The sequence below is a fragment of the Scyliorhinus torazame genome, chromosome 19 (assembly GCF_047496885.1).
Source record: "Scyliorhinus torazame isolate Kashiwa2021f chromosome 19, sScyTor2.1, whole genome shotgun sequence".
In the NCBI taxonomy this organism is placed as follows: Eukaryota; Metazoa; Chordata; class Chondrichthyes; order Carcharhiniformes; family Scyliorhinidae; genus Scyliorhinus; species Scyliorhinus torazame.
Window position 1 is genome coordinate 101,813,249 of NC_092725.1, and position 20,997 is coordinate 101,834,245.

The following is a 20,997-nucleotide window of genomic DNA, read 5'->3' on the forward strand; positions in this document are numbered from 1 at the left end:
AATCAAGTCTTATGTCTTTTTTTTAAGTTTCTGAAATACGAAGGGCCTATAATTCCCTGTAGCTCTCTCTACGGCAATACTCGGTCAATCAGAGTTGACTTGCCAAACAATCGCACCCTTTCCTCCTTTAGTCTAAATTGTTGTGATTGTTTGAAATTTGGCACTCTTGTGTTGGTCCTGATACGTGCAAGATAAAAAGCTTCAGCAACATGTCTCTCTTTTCAGCAGAATTGATGCTATTTATGCAGCAGAGGGAACACCAAACTCAGCAGCAACAAACGTAAAGTATCGCAAATTAAGGAATGCAGGAATTGATGGATGAAAACAAAACCAAGGTTCATTTAACTCAACTTCTACCATCCTGGTAGTTCTGTGATAAACAATAATAGAGCTGGTAGCTAAACATAGCAGCCAATCACTGTCAATTAGTCTCCAGCAAACCCAGGCATGTCACAAGGAAATCCTAGTGGTTGAGAGCTTTGGGGGCTACAGATTCAAAGGTACCTATTCCACCAAGTCCTGCCTCATTTTCCAAATGTTATGTCGCAAATTACTCAGCTACTGTAACATAAGGTGCTATTTTCTGAAAGAAATCTTTCTAATTTGCCTTTGAATGAATTAATAATAACTAGTTTCATTGTCTTGCCAGAGAACCTGTCCCATGGAGGAACTATGCACAAAATTAATGGAACAGAATTATTGAAAGCTGACCCTGAGAAGGGCCTGGGAATTATGTCTGTAGTCAGACCTTGCAAATTCCTCCTGACTAAATTCTGAGGGATTGTACCAAAATTGGGAGAGCTGTCCCATAGACTGGTCAAGCAATTGCCTGACATAGTTGTACTCATAGAACTATACTTTACAGTTAATGTACCAGACATCACCATCATCATTCCTGGGGATGTCCTGTCCCACCGGCAGGACAGGCCCAGCAAAGGTGGCGGCACAGTGGTATACAATCAGCAGGGAGTTCCCCTGGGAGTCCTCAACATCGACTCTGGACCTCATGAGTTCTCATGGCACCAAGTCAAACATGGACAAGGAAACCTCCTGCTAATTACCACATACCGTTTCCTCTCAGCTGATGAATCAGTACTCCTCCATGTTGAACACCACTTGGAGGGACTTCAATGTCCATTATCAATAGTGGCTCAACAATACTGACCGAGCTGGCCTAAAGGACATAGCTGCTCGACAGGGACAGAATCAAGAGGAGGGACCACAGCACAGTCCTTGTGGAGACAAAGTCCCATATTCACATGTGCGGAACTACCATCGTACTAAATGGGATAGATTTCGAACAAACCTAACAACTCAAAACTGGGAGTCCATGGGGCACTGTAGGCCAGCAGCAGAATTGTACTCAACCACAATCTGTAACCTCATGGCCCGGCATACCCCCCACTCTATCATTACCACCAAGCCATGGGATCAAACCCTGGTTCAATGAGGATTGCTGGTGGGCATGCCAGGAGTAACACCAGGCAAACTGAAAATGAGGTGTTAACCTGGTGAAGCTACATCACAGGATTGCTTGTGTGCCAAACAGCATAAGCAATAAGTAATGGACAGAGCTAAGTAATTCCACAACCATCGGATCAGATCTTAGCTCTGCAGTTCTGTCACACCCAGCCGTGAGTGGTGGACAATTAAACAACTCAGTTGGAGGCAGAGGTCCACAAATATCTCTAACCTCAATGGAATCCAGTACATCAGTGCAAAACATAAGGCTGAAGCATTTGCAACAATCTTCCGCCAGAAGTGGATGATCCATCTCGGCCTCCTCCGGAGGTCTCCAGCATCACAGATGTCAGTCCTCAGTCAATTTGATTCACCCTAAGTGATAACAAAAAATTGCTGAAGGCACAACACTGGCATCTAAAAAGCAATGTGGAAAATTGCCCAGGTGTGTCCTGAAACAAGAAACAGTACAAATCCAATCTGGCCAGTTACCTCCCCATCCGTGTACTCTCAATTCTCAGTAAAGTGGTGAAAGGGGTCAATGACAATACTATCAAGCGGCACTTAATCAGCAATAACCTGCTCACTGATGCTCACTTTGGGTTCCACCAGAGCCACTCAGCTACTGACCTCATTACAGCCTTGGTTCAAACATGGACAAAAGAGCCATACTCCAGTAGTGAGGTGAGAGTGACTGCCTTTTATATCAAGGCAGCATTTGATGAGTGTGACATCAGGGAACCCGAGCAAAAATGGGAATCAGGCATAAAATCCTCCACTGGCTGGAGTCACATCTGGCTCAAAGGAAGGTGGTTGTGGTTGTTGAAGTTAAATCACCTCAGTTCCAGGGCATCACTGCAGGAGTTCCTCGGGGCAGTGTCCTCGGCCCAAGCAGCTTCAGCTGCTTTATCAATGACTTTCCTTGCATCATAAGGTCACAAGTGGGAATGTTTGTGGATGATTGCACTATACTCAGCACCATTCACAACTCCTCAGCTACGGAAGCTGTTCACATTCAAATGCAGCAAGATCTGGACAATATCCAGGCTAAGACTGACAAGTGGCAAGTAGCATTCATGCCACACAGGTGCCAGGCGATGATCATCTCTAACAAGAGAAGATCTAACCATCACCCATGACATTCAACGGCATTGTCATCACTGAATCCCTAACTACCAATCACTCCCTACCGACGAACAGTAGCAGCAGTGTGTACCATCTGCAAGATGCACTTCAGGGCCTCACCAGGTTTCCATATGCAGCAGCTTTGAAACCCATGATCTCTACCATCTAGAAGGTAGCTGATACATGGGAACACCACCAGCAAGTTCCCTTTCAAATCACTCATTATCCTGACTTAGAAATATATCACCGTCCGTTCACTGTCACTGGGCGAAAATCTTGGAACTCCCTCCCTAACAGCACTGTGGATGTACCTCAACTATGTGGATTGCACTGGTTCAAGAAGGCAGTTCACCACCACTTTCTCAAGGGCAACTAGGGATGGGCAATAAATGCTGTCGTACACATGAAATGAAATGAAAATTGCTTATTGTCACAAGTAGGCTTCGATTAAGTTACTGTGAAAACCCCCTAGTCGCCACATTCCGGCGCCTGTTCGGGGAGGCTGGTACGGGAATTGAACCGTGCTGCTGGCCTGCTTGATCTGCTTTAAAAGCCAGCGATTTAGCCCAGTGTGCTAAACCAGCACACATCCTGTAAGTGAACTAAAGAATACATAAAATAAAAGTTCATTGAAGTTAGGATGAGACTGAAAACCTGAACTCATCCAAAACCCTGCAGTCCAAGCACTAAGTGAATTCCAATCACGCAAGTGTGTGATTACAATGCATTTATCTCTCTTTGATGTGGTCAATGTTTGTAAACATTAGGGTTTCACCACTTAGGCCACTGAACAGTGAAGTGAGATGAATGAATCAAAGCTGCAGGTGGTTTGTCGAAGCTGTCAATCGCAGACCACTACTAACATGCTATGAATGGCTTGCAGCTATTGGATCTGTGGGAACCAGGCACAGATCACAGATATTCTCCTTTGAAGAATGGACACATGGAGCTTCAAGGTAAGTGTTATAGCTGTAATTCTTCTCACTGCCCCTGTCTGGACTGCTCTCAAGCTTCCAGACAGGGATCTCTTTTCAGGGGTGAGGGGGTGGTTGGGAGGGGTCTGTGTGGGGAGGGGCGGAATCTGTGGCAAGGGGATTCCTTTAGGCAGAGGGTCTCTGGGAGGATCCCCCTATTACAGGGGTCCCGGGGGCCCCTATTAAATGGGTCTCTTGTGGGGGGTCAAAAATGGGGATGTTCGCTGATGACTGTACAATGTTCAGCACCATTCGTGACTCCTCAGATATTGAAGCAGTCCATATCCAAATGCAACAAGACCTGGACAGGTAAGTGACAAGTAACATTCGCACAAGTGCCAGGCAATGACCATCTCCAACAATAGAAAATCTAACCATCATCCTTCGACATTCAATGACAATACCATTGCTGGATTCCTCCACTGTCAACATCCTGTCCATTGCCCAGAAACTGAACTGGAATAGCCATATAAATGCTACCAAAGCAGGTTAGAGCTCAGGAATCCTGTGATGAGTAACTCACCTCCTGACTTTCCAAAGTCTACCCACCATCTGCAAAGCACAAATAAAGAATGTGATGGAATACTCCCCACTTGCCTGGATAAGTGCAGCTCCAACGATACTCTAGAAGCTTGAAACCATCCAGGACAAAGCTTGATTGGCATCCCATCCACAAACATTCACTCCCTCCAACATTGCCGCACAGTAGCAGCAGTCTCTACAGTCTACAAGATGCACTGCAGGAACTCACCAATGCTCCTTAGACAGCACCTTCCAAACCTATGACCACTACCATCTAGAAGGAAAAGCCTCTGGAAGGCCAAGGGTAGAGGACCCATGGGAACACACCTCCTGCAGGTTCCCCTTCAAGTCACTCACTTGACTTGGAAATTATTCATTTTTCCTTCACTGTTGCTGGATCAAAATCCTGGAACTCCCTCCCTAACAGCACTGTGGGTGTAGCTACACCACATGGTGTAGCTCAAGTGCAAAGGGACTTGGGAGTCCTAGTCCAGGATTCTCTAAAGGTAAACTTGCAGGTTGAGTCCGTAATTAAGAAAGCAAATGCAATGTTGTCATTTATCTCAAGAGGCTTGGAATATAAAAGCAGGGATGTACTTCTGAAGCTTTATAAAGCTTTAGTTAGGCCCCATTTAGAATACTGTGAGCAATTTTGGGCCCCACACCTCAGGAAGGACATACTGGCACTGGAGCGGGTCCAGCGGAGATTCACACGGATGATCCCAGGAACGGTAGGCCTAACATACGATGAACGTCTGAGGATCCTGGGATTATATTCATTGGAGTTTAGGAGGTTGAGGGGAGATCTAATAGAAACTTAGAAGATAATGAATGGCTTAGATAGGGTGGATGTAGGGAAATTGTTTCCATTAGCAGGGGAGACTAGGACCCGGGGGCACAGCCTTAGAATAAAAGGGAGTCACTTTAGAACAGAGATGAGGAGAAATTTCTTCAGCCAGAGAGTGGTGGGTCTGTGGAATTCCTTGCCACAGAGGGCGGTGGAGGCCGGGACATTGAGTGTCTTTAAGACAGAAGTTGATAAATTCTTGATTTCTCGAGGAATTAAGGACTATGGAGAGAAAGCGGGTAAATGGAGTTGAAATCAGCCATGATTGAATGGTGGAGTGGACTCGATGGGCCGAATGGCCTTCCTTCTGCTCCTATGTCTTATGGTCGTATGGTCTTATGGAGAGCAGTGGTTAAAGAAGACCGCTCAAAACCACCTTCTGAAGAGCAATTAGGGATGGGAATGAATGATGGCCAGGCCAACGAACCCCAATTCCAATAAATGAATAAAAATAAAATCAAATTGCCTGAAGACTGGCATCTGTAATGCTGGGGACCCCCGGAGGAAGCCGAGATGGATTATCTACTAGTCATTTCTGGCTGAAGATTGTTGCGAATGCTTCAGCCTTATCTTTTACATTGATGTGCTGGGCTCCCTGATCATTAAGGATGGGGATATTTGTGGAGCTTCCTCCTCCAGTGAGTTCATCGAATATAGAGTGCAGAAGGAGGTAATTCGGCCCATTGGCCCACTGGCTCTTGGAAAGAGTACCCTACTTACGCCCACGCCTTTACTCTATCCCCGTAAACCAGTAACCCCAGGTAACCTTTTTGCCCACTAAGGGCAATTTATCATGGCCAATCCACCTAACCTGCACATCTTTGGACTGTGGGAGGAAACCGGAGCACCAGGAGGAAACCCACGCAGACATGGGGAGAACGTGCAGACTCCGCACGGACAGTGACCCAAGCCGGGAATCGAACCTGGGACCCTGGAGCTGTGAAGCAAATGTGCTAACCACTGTGCTACGGTGCTGCCCAATGCCTAATTGTCCACCACCATTCATGACTAGATATGGCAAGACTGCAGAGTTTAGATCTGATCTGGTGGCTGTGAAACTGCTTAGATCTGCTGCTTATGATGTTTGGAATGCAAGTAGTCCTGTGTTGTCGCTTCACCAGGTTGACACCTCATTTTTAGGTATGCCTGGTGGTGCTCCTGCCATGTCCTCCTGCACTCTTCATTGAACCAGGGGTGGTCCACTGGCTTGATGGTAATGGTAGAGTGAGGGATATGCCGGGCCATTAAGTTACAGATTGTGGTTGCGTACAATTCTGCTGCTGTTGATAGCCCGCAGAGCCTCGTGGATGTCCAGTCTTGAGTTACTAGATTTGTTCAAAATCTATCCTATTTAGCATGCCACACACTTTAAAAAAGAATTTGATAGATACTTGAAAAGGAAACATTTGTGAGTCCATGGGGAAAAGCAGAGAGACAATTGGAATAGCTCTTATAAAGGGCCAGTACAGACACAATGGGATGAATGGCCCTCTTCTGTGCTGTAAGATTAAATGATTCCACAATGTCTGTAAGTGGAAGCTTTAATGAAAACTATTGATTTGGAAAAAAAGGTATCTGGGTGCAGTCAGACTTTTAATTTGAAGAAGTCAAAATCTAAAATTGTTTGGAAGCAGAGATGAGTAGCTGGGTTAAATTTCACCCATTACAATCTTTAATGGAGAAACTGTTCACACAAAGTGTTCAATTTGCCAGCAATTTCCTGTTAAGTTGGCTTGCGAAATGTATCATTTAAGAAACAAAGACACCCAATCAAGGCACAAGTGTTCTAACCACAATCTAGCAGCTGATCAAGAAAGCGATGGACCCCTTGACCTCTCTAAGGAATATTTCTGCTGTGGCTCACATTGCCACGCAAAAACGTCAGTTTCTTTGACACTCCATTGGCAGGAAAGGAGCTAATTTTGGTTCAGGAGTTTAATTTGGCGCACCCACTCAACACCCATATTAAAATAACCATTCATTTCTAAAGATACCGATCTGGCATGAAACAAAAATTGGATTCATCTCAATTGCTACATCACACAATAATATGGCAGAATGATCAAGACTATCACTGGTTCTTTCAATATATTGTGACTTTGTAATTCTCTGATACATTCGGAATTAGATTTATTTACTGTAGATCATGGCAAATGAGTCAACCCGCTGATGACACGGTAGCACAGTGGTTAGCACTGCTGCTTCACAGCGCCAGCGACCTGGGTTCGATTCCCGACTTGGGTCACTGTCTGTGCAGAGTCTGCATGTTCTCCTCGGATCTGCGTGGGTTTCCTCCAGGTGCTCCGAGTTTCCTCCCACTAGTCCCGAAAGACGTACTTGTTAGGTGAATTGGACATTCTGAATTCTCCCTCAGTGTACCCGAACAGGCGCCTAGGGGATTTTCACAGTCACACCATTGCAGTGTTGTTGTAAGCTTACTTGTGACACTAATAAAGATTCTTATTATATGACGACCAAATTCTTTCAGCATCAAAAGCATGTTTAGGCCTGTCCTTGGCACTTAAGTTGAACACCACCACCCCCTTCTATTTTTCAGCTAATATATCCATGTTTAGTATTAATATCCACATTAGGAATTGGCCTCAATTTCAGCTCAGAAATACAGGTTTACGGTTATACTCACTAAGCAGGCAATATGGACCGTGTTGCCAGAAAATGTGCAGGAGTTTAAGACACGCCCATGCAGAGCAGATCATGCATGGCGTGGCCAATCGACAAACAGATATGGATCCTCTGACAAAAAGAGTGAAGAATGAAGCTGGTTTCAAGCTAAAAGTAATTGAGTGTTTTTAAACCATTACATTTGTGGTTCCAACTATCCTTGTGAAATACATTCATTAAATCAAATGTAGCACATTGATTTAATTTGAATTAAACATGTTGTGTGATGTACATAGACTTCCAAAAGTCATTTGATGCAGTGTCGTACAACAGACTTGTGGGTAAAGTTATAGCTCATGGAATAAAAGGGGGAGTAGCAACATGGATACCAAATTGGCTGAGTGACAGGAAACAGCAAGTAATGGTTACTGGATGTTTTTTGGGATGAAGGAAGGTGTATAGTGTTATTCCCCGGGCCAGTTTTGGGACCCTTGTTTTTCCTGATATATGTTAATAACCTAGATCTTGGTGTTCAGGGCACAATTTCAAAATTTGAGGATGATTTGAAACCTGGAAACATTGTGAACTGTGAGGAGGATAGTGTAGAACTTCAAAAGGTCATAACAAGTTGGAGGAATGGGTGGAAAAGCAGCAGATAAATTTCAATGGGGAGAAACGTGACGTAATTTGGTTTTTTCAGAAGAACATGGGGAGACAGTGTGAAATATAGGGTGCTACACGAAAGTGAGTGCGAGAAGAGGGACCTGGGTGTATATGTGCAGCATGGTAGCATAGTGGTTAGCACAGTTGCTTCACCGCTCCTGGGTCCCAGGCTTGATTCCTGCTTGAGTCACTGTCTGTGTGGAGTCTGCGCGTTCTCCCCATGTGTGTGTGGGTTCTCCCCGTGTGTGCGTGGGTTTCCTCCGGTTTCCTCCCACAGTCCAAAGATGTGCAGGTTAGGTGGATTGGCCATTCTAAAATTGCCCTTAGTGTCCAAAAAGGTTGGGTGGGGTTACTGGGTTACCGGGATCGGGTGGTGGCGTGGGGCTTAAGTAGGGTACTCTTTCCAAGGGCCGATGCAGATTCGATGGGCTGACTGGCCCCCTTCTGCACTGTAAGTTCTATGATTCTATGATTGTATGATCACTCATTGAAGGTGGCAGGACAGATTGAGAGAGTAGTTAAAAGCATACAAGATCCTAGTTTTTACTAAAAGGGCATGGAGTTCAAGAGCAAGGATGTTATACTGGAGACCTGTGCTACAGAACTGACCACACCCCTAGCCATGCTGTTCCAGTACAGCTGCAACACTGGCATGCACCCGGCGATGTGGAAAATTGTCCAGATGCGTTCTGTACACAAAAACCAGGACAAATCGAACCAGGCCAATTACTGCCCCATCAGTCTACTCTCAATCATCAGTAAAGTGATGGAAGGGGTCATCAACAGTGCTATCTAGCAGCACTTGCTTGCCAATAACCTGCTCACTGATGCTCAGTTTGGGTTCCGCGAGGGTCACTCAACTATTGACCTGATTACAACCTTGGTTCAAACATGGACAAAAGAGCTGAACACCAGAGGCGAGGTGAGAGTAACTGCCCTTAATATCAAAGCCGCATTTGAGTCAGTGTGGCATCATGGAGCCCTAGCAAATCTGGAATAAATGAGAATCGGGAAAACCCTCCACAAATTGGAGTCATACCTAACACAAAGGAAGATGGTTGTGGTTGTTGGAGGTCAGTCATCTCAGTTCCAGAACATCACTGCAGGAGTTCCTCAGAGTAGTGTCCTCGGCCCAACCATCTTCAGTTGCTTCGCAAATAACCTTCCTTGCGCAATAAGGTCAGAAGTGCGGATATTTGCTGATGATTGCACAATGCTCAGCACCATTTGCAATTCCTCAGATACTTGAGCAGCCCATGTCCAAATGCAGCAAGACCTGGACAATACCAGTTTTGGGCTGACAAATGGCAGGTAACATTTGCACCACACAAGTGCTAGACAATGACCATTTTCAACAAGAGAGAATCAGACCATTGCCCCTTGACATTCAATGGCATTACTATCGCTGAATCCCCCACTATCAACATCTTGGGCACTGCCATTGACCAGGAACTGAACTGGAGTAACCATATAAATACTGTGGCTGCAAGAGCAGGTCAGAAGCTAGGCATCCTCCTTATTCCCTAAATTCTGTCCATCATCTACAAGGCACAAGTCAGGAGTGAGATGGAATACTCTCCACTTGCCTGGATGAGTACAGCTCCAACAACACTCAAGAAGCTCACCTCCATCCAGGACAAAGCAATCTGCTTGATTGGCATCCCATCCACAAACATTCACTCTCTCCACCACCGATGCACAGTAGCAGCAGTGTGTACCAGCTACAAGATCAAGGCTCCTTATACAGCAGCTTCAAACCCACGACCACGACCATCAAGGACAGAAGCAGTAGGTACATGGGAATACCACCATCTGGAGGTTTCTCTCCAAATCACTCACCATTCTGACTTGGAAATATATCACCATTCCTTCACTGTCGCTGGGTCACAATTCTAGAACTGCCTCCATTAATAGCATTGTGGATGTACCTACATCTCAGGGACTAAAGTGGTTCAAGAAGGTAGCTCACCACCACCTTCTTAATAATAATAATAATAATAATCGCTTTTTGTCACAAGTAGGCTTCAATGAAGTTACTGTGAAAAGCCCCTAGTCACCACATTCCGGTGCTTGTTCGGGGAGGCCGGTATGGGAATTGAACCCACGCTGCTGGCATCGTTCTGTATTACAAGTCAGCTGTTTAGCCCACTGTGCTAAACCAGCCCCGAAGGATAATTAGGGATGGACAACAAATGCTGGCCTAATCAGCGATGTCCATAACGTTTGAATGAATTTTTAAAAAGTTATGTTGAACTTGTACAAGACACTAGTATTGCCTCAGCTGGGGATTGTGTCCAGTTCTGGGCACATACTTCAGGAAAGATGTGAAGGCGATGGTCAGAGTGCAAAAAAATTTCACGGGAATGGTTCTAGGCTGAGGAACTTTAGTTATGAAGATAGATTGGAGAAACATGGAACAGTTTTTGTTGGAAAAGAGAAGCTGAGAGGAGGTTTGATAGAAGTATTCATATCATGATGAACAGAGTGGATAGAGAAAAACTGTTCCCACTTGTGAAACAATCGAAAACAAGAAGACGCAGATTTAAAGAAATTAGTAAAAGAAGCAATGGCAAAATGAGGAAAAACGTTTTCAAACAGCGAGTGATTGAGGCCTGAAATGCACTGCCTAAGAGTGTGGTGGAGGATTGGATTGGATTGGATTTGTTTATTGTCACGTGTACCGAGGTACAGTGAAAAATATTTTTCTGCAAACAGCTCAACAGATCATTAAATACATGGGAAGAAAAGGGAATAAAAGAAAATACATAAAAGGGCAACACAAGGTATACAATGTAACTACATAAGCACCGGCATCGGATGAAGCATACAGGCTGTATTGTTAATGAGAGCAGTCCATAAGAGGGTCATTTAGGAGTGGGGAAGAAGCTGTTTTTGAGTCTGTTCGTGCGTGTTCTCAGACTTCTGTATCTCCTACCCGATGGAAGAAGTTGGAAGAGTGAATAAATCAGGTGGGCGGGGTCTTTGATTATGCTGCCTGCTTTCCCAGGCAGCGGGAGGTGTAGATGGAGTCAATGGATGGGAGGCAGGTTCATGTGATGGACTGGGCGGTGTTCACGACTCTCTGAAGTTTCTTGCGATCCTGGGCCGAGCAGTTGCCATACCAGGCTGTGATGGAGCCAGATAGGATGCTTTCTATGGTGCATCTGTAAAAGTTGGTAAGGGTTAATATGGACATGCCGAATTTCCTTAGTTTTCTGAGGAAGTATAGGCGCTGTTGTGCTTTCTTGGTGGTTGCGTCGACATGGGTGGATCAGGACAGATTTTTGGAGATGTGCACCCCTAGGAATTTGAAACTGCTAACCATCTCCACCTCGGTCCCGTTGATGCCGACAGGGGTGTGTACAGTACTTTGCTTGCTGAAGTCAATGACCAGCTCTTTAGTTTTGCTGGCATTGAGGGAGAGACTGTTGTCGCTGCACCACTCCACTAGGTTCTCTAAATCCCTCCTGTATTCTGACTCGTCGTTATTCGAGATCCGGCCCACTATGGTCGTATTGTCAGCAAACTTGTAGATGGAGTTGGAACCAAATTTTGCCACGCAGTTGTGTGTGTACAGGGAGTAGAGTAGGGGGCTAAGTACGCAGCCTTGCGGGGCCCCGGTATTGAGGACTATTGTGGAGGGGGTGTTGTTGTTCGGAGGGAGGCTGGTACAGGAATTGAACCCGCGCTGCTGGCATTGTTCTGTATTACAAGCCAGCTGTTTAGCCCACTGTGCTAAACCAGCCCCTAAGGTTAATTAGGGATGGACAACAAATGCTGGCCAAATCAGCAATGTCCATAACTTTTTAATGAATTTAAAAAAAGTTATGTTGAACCTCCAGAGGGAGGTTCAATTGAGCCATTTAAAAGGAATGAGGTTGCTACTTGGAATGTAGGAATTTGCAGGATTGAAGGGAGAAGTCGGAAGAACGGTACGAGGTGAATTGCTCATTTGGAGAGCTGGTGCAGATCCGATGGGCCAAATGGCCTCTTTGCCTGTAACAGTTCTCTGATTCTCACATTTCAGACTGGCGATCACCAATCAGCGGTTCACATTTTGTATTCGGGGTATAGGTCCACCCCTGTTTTGGAAAGGTTTTTGGGAGTTTCAAACCTTGACTTATGGACCCCGGTCTGTGTAAGTTTTTCAAGCAGCAATAAAGTCTGCACCACATTCAACATGCTTCAGGTAGAGAATCCCATTTTCAAATTCACAAATATTAAGCTTGCCGATTTCATCAATTATCTTCATTGTTCATTTCAATTCACTTGTATTAAGTGTTGAAATGAAAATTGCTTATTGTCACAAGTAGACTTCAAATGAAGTTACTGTGAAAAGCCCGTAGTCGCCACAGTCCGGCACCTGTTCAGGGAGGCTGGTACAGGAATTGAACCCGCGCTGCTGGCCTGCTTTGGTCTGCTTTAAAAGACAGCTCTTTAGCTTTGTGCTAAACAATGATATTAAAGCAGCAGGAAGACTAGCAGACTGGTGTTTGTACTGCCTGAAGTACTTCCAATTCCTGGAGTTGCCATTCTGAATGTTTACAGCAAGTAGGTGTGAAAATGCTCAACAATTAGGAAGTGAGGCAAATCATGATGGACCAATTCAACCATTAAACTTTGAAATGGTGCAACTTAGATATCCAGGAATGGGGGCAACTTGCTTAAGATCAGAACTCACAGCAAGAAACCATCTGTCAAGGCTCTTCTTACTCCAAGGCCAGTTGCATTGTTGATGTGAATGTGAATATCACCTGAGAAAGTCTGTCAGGACATTATACAGTGACGCTGGTGCGTTATAGAGTGTAATCAGTCACTTACTGTGAACTGTTTGTGTGTCATACAGAGTCACTAGTAGTTTATACAGGGCTGCTGGTGAGTTACAGAGTGGTGTTGATGGGCTACTGAATGGTGTTAGTGAGTTACTGAGTGATGTCGCTAAGTTACTCTAAGGATGTTACACAGGCAGTCACCCGCACAGTGCCAGGCGCCCGGGGTTGATCTGGCCTTGGGTCACTGCCTATGTGGTGATTGTACATTCTCCCTGTGTCTGTGTGGATTTCCTCCGGGTGCTCTGGTTTCCTCCCACAGTCTAAAGATGTGCAAATTAGGTGGATGGGCCACCTCAATAAAATTGCCCCTTAATGTCCAAATATGTGTAGGTTAGGTGGGGTTACGGGGATAGGATGGGGGAGTGGGCCTCGGTAGGGTGATCTTGGTCGGGTGGTTGCTGACCTGACGGGCTGAATGGTCTCCATCTGCACTGCAGGGATTCTATACAGAGTGGTGTTAATGGATTACAGAGTGGTGTTGTAGGATTACAGAGTGGTGTTGGTGGATTATAGAGTGGTGTCGGTGAGTTACAGAAGGTGTTTGTGATTTTGTTTTTATTTTTTAAAGGGTGTTGTGAGCTAGGTAATCATTTTTATTGCCCATCCCTATTTGCCCTTGAGAAGGTGATTGTGAGCCACCTCCTTCAACCATGGTGATCTATGTGGTGTATAAAGACTCACAGAGCTGTTACAGAATTATGTTGGTTACTTATCCGCTGGTTTGACAGAATCATCCAGACCCGAAACGTTAGCTCCGTTCTCTCTCCACAGGTGCTATCAGACTTGCTGAGATTGGCGAGTGTTTTCTGTTTTTGTACCCACTGGTGTTGTTCAGAATGCAATTACTCATTCATAATTTGAGGCATTTTTCAAACAATACAGGACAGTACACACGATAATAAAAGGCAGAAATTTCAGTCAAACGCTGAAAAACTGAGTCAGATTATTGATTATTTACCTTTGAATGAAAGAATGTTTATTTCCTCATTAGTTGGGTGGAGTTTGATTTTCTGAATTAAAAACTGAGGCCCAGTCCCTGATATTAATCATTAGCATTAGCGGCCCAGAGCTCTATAATTCCCTCACCAAACCTCTCTGGCTCTCTACTTCTCACTCTCCTTCCTTTAGGCACTCTTTAAAACCTACCATTTTGACTAAATCTTTGGCCATCTGCCTGAGCATCACCTGAAGTGACTATGTGTCAAATCTCATTTTATAATGCTCCTGTGAAGTGCCTTAATTGAAACATTTAAATACGCAAAATATATTTAATCCATGTAAGCAATCGTTGTCCTGAATGGGACTGTTGTTCAGTTGGATGCCTTTTAAGAGACTTTTACTTACCATCATTGATGCTCGATCAATAGCTCCAGAAGCGAGATTGGAGACAATTGAAGACTTTATTGGACTAGATGTTTCCCCCAGCAGCCCAGGTACAGAATGCAGCTGCTGGGGAGACACAGGCTCTTATACTCCGCCTTACTGGGCGGAACCAGCAGGCAGGCTTCACCAATGATATTGCTGTCTCAGGTACCTCCCATCTTACAGCATCACCTGGGTACCGTAATACCCCTAATACCGACTACCACAATCATCTTTTCACAAAATCTAGGGTGAGCCATATATCGCTGGAATTATTCCATCAAACTGCACGTCGGCTGCAGGACTTTAGCTCACGGATTGAAAAACCACAGTCAACAACAGTTTCTTAAAGATACTTGAAGGAAATTCATTAAAAATAGGTCATGGGAAATGAATACTGATTGTCACTTTAAAGGTACACAAACAATTCCTTTTCTAAAGCAGTTTAACATAATAAAATGCTCCAGGGTGCTTCCCAGGAACATTATAAAACAAAATTTGATTCTAGGGCCAGTGGCCAAATGCTTCTTCAAAGAACTACATTTTAAGGAGCGTCTTAAAGGAAGAAAGTGAGGTGAAGAGGGGACGAGGTTTAGGGCCTAGGCAACCCAAGACATACAGCTGCACGAATTGTGGAGTAATTAAAATCGGGGATGCTGAAGAGGGTAGAATTGGAGGAGCGCAGATATCTCGGAAGGCTGTGATGTTGGAAGAAATCGCAGAAAAGGGGAAGGGGGAGGTCCTGGTAGGATTTGAAAACAAGAATAAAGAATTTTAAAATCAAGGTGATGCTTGGGCCAGAATCCAATGTAGGTCAGCGAGCACGGGGTTGATGGGTCAACAGGATTCGACCGGCACCAGAGTTTTGGATGACCTCAAGTTTGCAGCGAGTACAATGTGGGAGGTGAGCCTGAAATTTGTTGGAATAACCAAGCCTAGAGGCAACAAAGACACGGATGAGAATTTCTTGGAATATATGTACATAATGTAGGAACAGGAGGCCCTTTGGCCCTTCAAAGCCATTCCATCATTCAACAAGATCAAGGCTGATTTGATTGTGGTCTGAACTCCATTTCCCCCTGTGGTGAATGTATTACATTAATAATCCACCATTTGTATCTGTGCTGTGCTGTTGCCCTTGTGGGCTCCACCTATGGGCCATTGTATGGCATTATCCATAAGGTAACATGTTGGGGCCTGTATGGGCTCCGCCCATGGCTCCTCCCCTTGAAGGGAGGTATAAAGAGCAGTCGACCTGGAGGCGGCTCTCAGTGTTAGATCAGTCGCAGGCAGGCACTGTTCTAGTTGATTAAAGCCAGTTTATTTCTACTGTTGTCTCGAGTGAATTGATGGTCGCATCAATTTAATCAACTACAATGCCACTATGGAATCGGCCCTCAAACCTGACCGACTGGAACTCGATCCGCAGGCCGCGGAGGCGAAATAAATTTTTTCGCACTGGCTCCGCTGTTTCAAGGCCTATCTCGCCGCCTCCTCCACGCCTTCCGTTACCGACTAACAGAAGCTGAGCCTCCTCCACGCACGGGTGAGCCATCGAATCTCTGTTCAACTCGAGGAGGCCTCCTCCTACGCAGACGCCCTCGCGATGCTCGAACGCCACTATGTAAGGCCCGTGAATGAGGTACAAGCACGACACACCCTCACCAGTCGCCGCCAGCGTCCCGGGGGATTGCTAGAAGACTACCTACGCGACATCAACGTCCTCGCGTGCAGCTGCAACTACCAGGCCGTTACGGCCACTCAACATATGGACCTCGCCGTCCGAGACATCTACGTGGCGGGAGTCCGGTCCAACTACGTGAGACAGCGCCGACTTGAAAAAGGAGCCCTAGACCTGGATCAGACAGTAAAATTAGCCTCCTCTCTGGAAGTAGCGTTCCAAAGTGTTAACGCGCTCCCGTCTGACCACGCGACCCCCTCGTGGACCCCCGACCAAAGACTACCCCAGGCCTGTGCCGCGCGGCTGCCCGCCCACCATTAGGGCTACCCTGCTATTTCCGCGGCCAGTCCCAACACACCCGGCAACACTGCCCGGCCCGTAACGCGAACGCAGCAGCTGCGGGAGAAAAGGACATTTCGCCAAAGTTTGCCTGGCCAGGCCCAAGAACTCTAAACCGCAGGCCCGACCCTCAGACTCACAGGCCCGCAGCCCCCGCAGTGTGGCAGCGTGTCTGCCGACTCCGCCCCCTGTAGGCACGTCAACAGCCATGTGCGATCCATGGGGGCCACCACCTTTGACGCCATCTTCCTCACCGCCCGCCACGCTCGACCAACGGGGGCCGCCATCTTGGCCGCCATATGCTACGCCGCTCGCCACGTGCGACCAACAAGGGCAGCCATCGTGGAACCGCCCCAGCGCCTCCCACCACGCTGGCTACCCGCAACTCAGCGCAGTCACTCTGGACCAGTCGCGACCCAAACACCTCCGGAGTTCCATGATGACCGTCCGGGTAAATGGGCACAAAACGCCGTGCCTCTTCGACTCCGGGAGTACAGAGAGCTTCATTCATCCGGACATGGTAAGACGCTACTCGCTCCCAATTTTCCCGGCGCACCAAACCATCTCCCTCGCCTCTGGGTCGCACTCAGTGCAAATCCGAGGGTGCACTACCGCAACCCTAGCAATACACGGCGCCGAGTACGCCAATTTTAAATTATACGTACTCCCAGACCTCTGCGCTCCTCTCCTATTGGGACTAGATTTCCAATGCAACCTAAGGAGCCTAACCTTGAAATTCGGGGAGCCCCTACCCCCACTCACCGTATGTATCTCGCGACCCTAAAGGTAGACCCTCCCCCACTCTTCGCAAACCTCACCGCCGACTGCAAACCAGTCGCCACCAGAAGCAGGCGGCATAGCATACAGGACAGGACTTTCATCAGGTCCGAGGTCCAGTGTCTCTTGCGGGAGGGTGTCATCGAGGCCAGCAATAGCCCCTGGAGAGCTCAGGTGGTGGTCGTCAAGACCAGGGAAAAGAACCGGATGGTTGTAGATGACAGCCAAACCACAAACCGGTACACGCAACTCGATGCGTACCCCCTTCTCCTGATTGCAGACATAGTTAAGCAGATCGCACACTACTGGGTGTTCTCCACGGTGGATCTGAAGTCTGCATACCACCAGCTCCCAATCCGCCCGGAGGACCGCCACTACATGGTTTTTGAGGCAGACGGCCGCCTTTTCCACTTCCTCCGGGTCCCCTTTGGTGTCACGAACGGGGTCTCAGTGTTCCAAAGAATAATGGACCGAATGGTGGACCAGTACGGACTGCGGGCCACATTTCCGTACTTGGACAATGTCACCATCTGCGGCCATGATCAGCAGGACCACGACGCCAACCTCCTCAGAGTTTTCTAAACCGCCCAAACCCTCAATCTCACCTGCAACAAGGAGAAATACGTTTTCCGCAAGACCAGACTAGCCACCCTCGGCTACGTCGTGGAAAACGGGGTTCTAGGAACCGACCCCGACCGTATGCGCCCCCTCCTGCAACTCCCCCTCCCCCACTGCCCCAAGGCACTGAAGAGGTGCCTTGGGTTCTTTTCATATTATGCCCTGTGGGTCCCCAACTACATGGACAAAGCCCGCCCACTAGTCAAGGCCACCATCTTTCCATTGGCAACTGAGGCCCGCCAGGCCTTCAGCTGCATCAAGGCGGACATCGCCAAAGCCACGATGCGCGCGGTGGATGAGTCCATCCCCTTCCAGGTGGAGAGCGACGCATCAGAGGTCGCTCTTGCCGCTACCCTCAATCAAGCAGGCAGACAGGTAGCGTTTTTTTCACGCACCCTCACCACCTCAGAAATTTGGCACTCCTCAGTCGAAAAGGAGGCCCAAGCCATCGTGGAAGCCATATGGCACTGAAGGCACTACCTCGCTGGTAGGAGGTTTACCCTCGTCACCGACCAACGATCGGTAGCCTTCATGTTCGATAATACGCAGTGGGGCAAAATCAAGAACGATAAGATCTTGAGGTGGAGGATCGAACTCTCCACCTATAACTACGATATAGTATATCGTCCTGGGAAGCTCAACGAGCCGCCAGATGCCCTGTCATGCGGCACATGCGCCAGCGCGCAAGATGACCGACTACGGGCTATCCACGATGACCTCTGACACCCGGGGGTCACCCGGCTTATCCACTACATCAAGGCCCGCAACCTGCCCTACTCCATCGAGGAAGTCAGAGCTATGACCAGGGACTGCGGAGTGTAAACCGACTTCTATCGACCAGATAAGGCCCACCTGGTAAAGGCATCCCGGCCCTTTGAGCGTCTCAGTATCGATTTCAAAGAACTTCTCCCCTTCAATAACCGCAATACATATTTCCTCACCATTATTGATGAGTTCTCCCGCTTCCCCTTTGCAATTCCTTGCCCCGACATGACCACGGCCACCGTCATTAAAGCCCTACATAGAGTCTTCATCCTGTTTGGTTTCCACAATTATGTCCACAGTGACCGGGGCTCGTCGTTCATGAGCGACAAACTGCGTCAATACCTGCTCAGTAAGGGCAGGAGGTCCTCCCCGATGCGCTCCACTCTATTAGGTCCCTACTTTGCACGGCCACAAACGAGACCCCTCATGACCGCCTATTTGTTTCCCCCAGGAGATCCACCTCAGGGGCCTCGCTTCCATCCTGGCTGAGGACATCGGGACCCGTCCTACTCAGAAAACACGTCAGGAGCCATAGGTCCAACCCTCTGGTAGAGAGGGTCCAGCTCCTACACTCCAACCCCCAGTACGCATATATCGAACACCCTGATGGCCGACAGGATATGGTCTCCCTCCGGGACCTGGCGCCCGCCGGTTCCACCACCACCACCACCACCGCCACTCCACCCTATCCCGCCCAACCTACCATGACCAGCGCCCCCACCCCAATATGGCTCCCGCGCTCCCTCCCGCCCGCCATTCTCCCTTCACCGGTCCACAGGAATGAAGCTCCAGAAGAGACGCTCCCGGAGTCCACGTCTGTACCCGCACCGGCGCCCTCACTACCGATGCCAGCACGGATGAGTTCGACACCCGGGCCAGCAACAAAGCCAGAGCTTCGGCGATCACAGCACACAATCTGTGCGCCCGACCGGCTGAACTTATGAACCCGTCACCCCCCCGCCGGACTTCATTTTTTTAACAGGGGGTGAATGTATTATATCAATAATCCACCATTGTATCTGTGCTATGCTGTTGCCCTTGTCTGTGTATCTGTGCTATGCTGTTGCCCTTGTGGGCTCCACCTATGGGCCATTGTAAGGCATTATCCATAAGGGAAATGTTGGGACCTATATGGGCTCTGCCATGGCTCCTCCCCTTGAAGGGAGGTATAAAGAGCAGTCGACTTGAAGGCGGTTCACAGTGTTAGATCAGTCGCAGGCAGGCACTGTTCTAGTTGATTAAAGCCACAGTTTATTTCTACTGTTGTCTCGAGTGAATTGAAGGTCGCATCACAGGCCACCAGGGAGATCTCTGCGAATTTTCTTTAATCCAAACAGTGCCGTGGACGTCCACTTGAGAGGTTCAATGTCTTATCCAAAAAGGTTCCACCTCTGACCATGAAGCAGCCTCTAACCGTGCAGCAGCCTCTGACCGTGCAGCAGTCTCTGACCGTGCAGCAGCCTCTGACCGTGCAGCAGCCTCTGACAGTGCAGCAGCCTCTGACCGTGACCGTGCAGCAGCCTCTGACCGTGCAGCAGTCTCTGACCGTGCAGCAGCCTCTGACAGTGCAGCAGCCTCTGACCGTGCAGCAGCCTCTGACCGTGCAGCAGTCTCTGACCGTGCAGCAGCCTCTGACCGTGCAGCAGCCTCTGACAGTGCAGCAGTCTCTGACCGTGCAGCAGCCTCTGACCGTGCAGCAGCCTCTGACCGTGCAGCAGCCTCTGACCGTGCAGCAGTCTCTGACCGTGCAGCAGTCTCTGACCATGCAGCAGCCTCTGAACCATGCAGCAGCCTCTGACCGTGCAGCAGTCTCTGACCATGCAGCAGCCTCTGACAATGCAGCAGTCTCTGACCATGCAGCAGCCTCTGACCATGCAGCAGCCTCTGACCATGCAGCAGCCTCTGACCGTGCAGCAGCCTCTGACCATGCAGCAGCCTCTGACCGTGCAGCAGTCTCTGACCATGCAGCAGCCTCTGACCGTGCAGCAGTCTCTGACCGTGCAGCAGCCTCTGACCATGCAGCAGCCTCTGACCGTGCAGCAGCCTCTGACCGTGCAGCAGCCTCTGACCGTGCAGCAGCCTCTGACCGTGACCGTGCAGCAGCCTCTGACCGTGACCGTGCAGCAGCCTCTGACCGTGCAGCAGCCTCTGACCATGCAGCAGCCTCTGACCGTGCAGCAGCCTCTGACAGTGCAGCAGTCTCTGACCGTGCAGCAGCCTCTGACCATGCAGCAGCCTCTGACCGTGCAGCAGCCTCTGACCGTGCAGCAGTCTCTGACCGTGCAGCAGCCTCTGACAGTGCAGCAGTCTCTGACCGTGCAGCAGCCTCTGACCGTGCAGCATCCTCTGACCATGCAGCAGCCTCTGACCGTGACCGTGCAGCAGCCTCTGACCATGCAGCAGCCACTG